Raw genomic sequence first — 6,000 nt, forward strand, 5'->3', positions numbered from 1 at the left:
ATGCCGTATAGGTGAAATCCTCATTTAGTCCTCTTGGATTTTTGCTTTTCAGGCGGTATATCCACCTTGTCTCTTCTTTGAGTAATGTTCTATCTATGTCTCCTTTCCTTTCACCAACTTGCATTTTCCTGAGTCCCCAGAATTTTATGGTAAGTCTCTCACTCCTATGGACTGTGTTCATGTGTTGCGCAAGGGGGGTATCTGCTTCTGTTCTGATTGTACTAATATGTTTGCCCACTCTCTTGCGGAATTCCTGGATTGTTTTACCAACATATAGCTTTTGGCAAGGGCATTGTGCTACGTAGATGATATTCCTCGTTCCACAGTTTATGTAGTCCCATGTTTCATATTGTTTCCCATCTACTGGGTTGGTAAACTTCTTCATTTTTGGTAAAATTTACAATTAACACAGTGTCCGCAAGCGTAGGAGCCTTTTAATGATGTACTTAACCAATTATTCGGGTTCTCCACTCTGTTGGAAAAATGACTATGGACCAGAAGTTCCCTATTAATATACTTACCCTAGTCTTACGGCTGCAGTGGAATAATCATATATACTCTAAAAAGTTAGACATGAAAGTCACCAATATCGTATTATCTATACCAAATCACAATTAAAAAAAAGTAAAAAGAAGTATATACATTAATATTGGAGAGTCTGAATTATAACATCTAAAGAATACACTGACAACCTAAGTAAGGCAGTATGTTAGTACATTGTAAGACTCAAAACTTCACGATGAGTGAAGAATATACTAACTGCTAAAACACGGCGGTCTGACGATACTCGGGAATAACTATTCTAAGTCAATAGACATGCGCAATATATAAACATATACGAGCATAACAGAGAAACTAAGTCCACAGAACTGCGCAGTAGAGCGGTGCACCTAAGAAATTGTCTAAGTGAAAAGACATGCGCAGTTAGTTACCGATATGCTGAGAAAACTCTAAGTTACAATACATGCGCAGTACAGAACTCCGGAGCGAGCGGATCAGATGCCGCTGAGACGAAGTCGGATGTCATGCGCGGAGACATCATTACTATTGGGCAATACTGTAACAACATCCGCCAATGAGCAAGACACAAACCTATGACTCGCATGATGTAAGATGAAGTACGATGAATGATTGGTTAATAAGAACGCCGAACAATTGGCGCAATTAGCAGAGAGGGCATAAATAGCAAGAGGCGCCATAACTCAGTGTACCTCACACTCTTGAAAAAGCCAGTTATTACTGGCAAAACGTTGAGTCAGAGGAGAATTGATTTTAGCTCAATCCCGGTCCTAGAAATTGGGTGGACCACGGAGATACGTGATGCTAAGTCTGTAGACAGCATCAGAGCAGAATACTGCAAACATATCTCTATGGTCATAACATCTAAGCATAGCATGTTACTAAACTGAAATTAACAAATAAGGGATTGTAATTTTAATCACACACAGCTCCCTGATGGCAAATGAGCACCTTTAATTATTATTTGGAAATATTAAAAGTTAAGTTTTAGACCGGAGGGTCTTCATTCAGGGTTTTCCCTCAGGGGACTAACATCCCCAAGGTTGTTTATATATTTGGGTAACACTGGCTATATCTGTTTATGAATTTAGGAATGTGGTTATGTGCAATTGTGCATATAAGTAAAATCAAAAAGTTGTAACATTTGTCAACAAAACTTTTTATTGATTTGAAATGTATGATAAACTCTTTAATAAACTATATCTCATGCAGGTATTATGACTGCAAAGCATCCGTCCTGCGGAAAATCCCCCAAAAAAAGGGAATTCAGGAACTGGGAGCAGGAGTTCCGGAATCATCTTCTGCCGGAGGGTCGGAGTGAGACAGGCCTTGGTGGTCCTCATATATCGTCTGAGTCCGAGAGTGCTGGCGGTGAGTAAAAAAAAAAAAATAATAACAATTAGTATTATTAATAATTACTTATTCAAAAAATATAAAACAATCATAGTAATCCCAAACATACACACACATATATATGTATGTATATATATATATATATATATATATATATATATATATATATATATATATATGAAATGTATATTTTAGATATATATATATATATATATATATATATATACATATGTATATATATATATATACACATATGTGTATATATATATTTAAATATATGTGTATATATATATATATATATATATATATGTATATATTAGATATACATATATAAATATATATATATACATATATATATATATATATATATATATATATATATATAGACAAAGAATAAGTCAGCCAGCACTTTAGTTGATACCAAACTATTATATGGACCTGGCCTACAGGTGCACGCTACTAGGCTAGATATACAGCAACAGAAGAATGCAGCAGCACACTGCCAGCACAAGGATATAGGTGAAACATGAAAATGCAGTTAAAACATGGAGAGCTATACAGCTATGGTGTAATAGATGCAAATGTGAAACTATGAAATAGTGAGGCACTTAGCTCGCAAATTTGTCTCCGCCGGCGGTCAAATAGCTTGGACCGTCCCACCGCGATAAGGTAGCCTCCTTGGGACGGACCCTACACTGTGAATATGCCTCTGTGTGAACAGTTCAGTAAGCATGGCAGGATCTGGAACATCCAAGACACCTTATATACACACCTGAAAGAGGTGGGTGGGGTGCAAGGCCAACATGGAGGTAGCCACTCCCCGTATGTGCAATACAGACAAAGAATAAGTCAGCCAGCACTTTAGTTGATACCAAACTATTATATGGACCTGGCCTACAGGTGCACGCTACTAGGCTAGATATACAGCAACAGAAGAATGCAGCAGCACACTGCCAGCACAAGGATATAGGTGAAACATGAAAATGCAGTTAAAACATGGAGAGCTATACAGCTATGGTGTAATAGATGCAAATGTGAACCTATGAAATAGTGAGGCACTTAGCTAGCAAATTTGTCTCCGCCGGCGGTCAAATAGCTTGGACCGTCCCACCGCGATAAGGTAGCCTCCTTGGGACGGACCCTACACTGTGAATATGCCTCTGTGTGAACAGTTCAGTAAGCATGGCAGGATCTGGAACATCCAAGACACCTTATATACACACCTGATAGAGGTGGGTGGGGTGCAAGGCCAACATGGAGGTAGCCACTCCCCTGTATGTGCAATACAGACAAAGAATAAGTCAGCCAGCCCTTTAGTTGATACCAAACTATTATATGGACCTGGCCTACAGGTGCACGCTACTAAGCTAGACATACAGCAACAGAAGAATTATTCTTTGTCTGTATTGCACATACGGGGGAGTGGCTACCTCCATGTTGGCCTTGCACCCTACCCACCTCTATCAGGTGTGTATATAAGGTGTCTTGGATGTTCCAGATCCTGCCATGCTTACTGAACTGTTCACACAGAGGCATATTCACAGTGTAGGGTCCGTCCCAAGGAGGCTACCTTATCGCGGTGGGACGGTCCAAGCTATTTGACCGCCGGCGGAGACAAATTTGCGAGCTAAGTGCCTCACTATTTCATAGTTTCACATTTGCATCTATTACACCATAGCTGTATAGCTCTCCATGTTTTAACTGCATTTTCATGTTTCACCTATATCCTTGTGCTGGCAGTGTGCTGCTGCATTCTTCTGTTGCTGTATATCTAGCCTAGTAGCGTGCACCTGTAGGCCAGGTCCATATAATAGTTTGGTATCAACTAAAGTTCTGGATGACTTATTCTTTGTCTGTATTGCACATACGGGGGAGTGGCTACCTCCATGTTGGCCTTACACCCCTCCCACCTCTATCAGGTGTGTTTATAAGGTGTCTTGGATGTTCGAGATCATGCCATGCTTACTGAACTGTTCACACAGAGGCATATTCACAGTGTAGGGTCCATTCCAAGGAGGCTACCTTATCGCGGTGGGACGGTCCAAGCTATTTGACCGCCGGCGGAGACAAATTTGCGAGCTAAGTGCCTCACTATTTCATAGTTTCACATTTGCATCTATTACACCATAGCGGTATAGCTCTCCATGTTTTAACTGCATTTTCATGTTTCACCTATATCCTTGTGCTGGCAGTGTGCTGCTGCATTCTTCTGTTGCTGTATATATATATATATATATATATATATATATATATATATATATATACTTTTTCACCATATTTTAGTTTATTTATTTAAGCTTTAACAACTTATGATGGCAGCTAATCAAAGTAATGAGACACACTGTAATCAGTCAAAACATTACTAATTAATTATTATTATTATTACATTTTTTTTTTTTTCAGATCAACCAGGTCCATCTGCAGGGAGGATGGTTCGCATCACAACTTGACCCACTCACCAGTCCTGTCCTCAGCACCGGCTGAGATAGATGTGGAGGAGGAGGTGTCCCCAATTGGACAACACCAACCACTCTCCCCAACCCTAGCTCCTCCCTCTGTCCCAAGGGATACAAACCTGCAGGTTGTAAAAGAAAACCAAAGGCTGGCCAAGAAAAACAGGAACATGTCGCGCGAGATACGCAGGATGAATTGCACCATGGTTGAACTCCTCCGGTCGCAAAAACAAGAATTCCAAGCCCTGTTGGCCAAGCAAATGGGAGAATTTCAGTCCATGTTGTTCCACCATAGCCAACAACATATGCAGGCGATGCCTGATTTGAGGGTGGACGTTATGTCTGCTATTGCCAGCTGTCAGAGGTTGCCTGACCCCATAAGCAGCATCAGCAATACCCCACCAACCCTCTGAAATATACGGTACTAAATTAGTTTGCCTTATTGAAATGTTAATTTCAGTTGTTGTTATGTTTAACATATGTTATTATTACTACAGTAGCATTCAAGGCCTTGGCCATTCAAGAAAAAAAAAGATGTTTTCTTTATCCTGTGTGGTGTCTAAATTATAACTAACATTACATTTATTTTTATTTCCTTTTTTTTTTTTTTTTTGTGTTGTCCACATCTTGGGGGAGATTTATCAAAACCTGTCCAGAGGAGAAGTTGCCCAGTTGCCCATAGCAACCAATCAGCTTGCTTCTTTCATTTTTTTAACAAGGCCTCTGCAAAATGAAAGAACCGATCTGATTGGTTGCTATGGGCAACTGGGCAACTTTTCCTCTGCACAGGTTTTGATATATCTGCCCCCTTGTCCACAGTGCTCTCTGCTGACACCTTTGTCCGTATTAGGAACTGTCCAGATCAGCAGGAACTTTGGTATGAGGACTTTATTCAAATCTGGACAGTTCCTGACATGGACAGAGGTGTCAGCAGAGAGAGCCCTGTGGTCAGACTGGAGAGAAATAAAAAAATAAAATACACTGACTTATATTTTCTATTGGCACGTATCAGATTTGATGTACTGCATTTTATGCTGCAGATTTCAATATCTGCAAAAAATAATGAACGTGTGAATAGACCATTATGCCGCTGGAATATTTGCTTCATTCATTTACTAGGGGTCCCTCTAGTGGCAAAGGCACTGTAAAGCACAACTGTTATAAAGAAAATTGATGGAATTTTAAGTTACTCACCAGTGATTTGCTGAAAGAAACTCCTTGTTTTTCACCCACTTCAAGGTCCAGCAATAGGATTCCTAAATCCTGAAAGAAAGATGGAAAGGTATAAATTAAACAAAAATTATTAATTGGATATTAGGAGGGAAGGGGATGATTGACAGACCACTCACCAGTTTGAAGGGGCTGTTAAGCTTGTCACTTGCTTCACTTTAAACAACTGGTAACGGGAAAACATTCCAACTTGTAAACGAAACGTGAACTCAAATTTAACTTTTCAACTTTAACTGAGGAAGTAACTCGATGTTAACTTGTCTCAAAATTTAGGGCTGGGTACCCTAACTTTGGCAAATTCACTTTAAAAAAAGTAATCTGCTCCATGAGCTGAGGGGCCAGTTGAGAACGTTGTGGGCATAGAATATTTCCGGTGACGGAAAATACCCGCTAACTTTGCACAGGCGTTGGGGGGCAGGATAGGAGCTCCTGGGCCACCATGCTT

General features: G+C 39.9%; 1 long non-coding RNA gene across 1 annotated transcript in view; it reads left to right on the forward strand.

Moving 5' to 3' along the window:
• The window catches only part of LOC130355641 (uncharacterized), a 127,598-nt gene extending 122,788 nt beyond the window's left edge, over positions 1-4,810 (forward strand). The window contains exons 8-9 of the long non-coding RNA XR_008888604.1: positions 1,732-1,890; positions 4,276-4,810. This is a non-coding gene — a long non-coding RNA (uncharacterized LOC130355641). The remainder of the gene's footprint in view (positions 1-1,731; positions 1,891-4,275) is intronic.
• The last annotated feature ends 1,190 nt before the right edge of the window (positions 4,811-6,000 follow it).

The sequence above is a fragment of the Hyla sarda genome, chromosome 2 (genome assembly GCF_029499605.1).
Source record: "Hyla sarda isolate aHylSar1 chromosome 2, aHylSar1.hap1, whole genome shotgun sequence".
NCBI lineage: Eukaryota > Metazoa > Chordata > Amphibia > Anura > Hylidae > Hyla > Hyla sarda.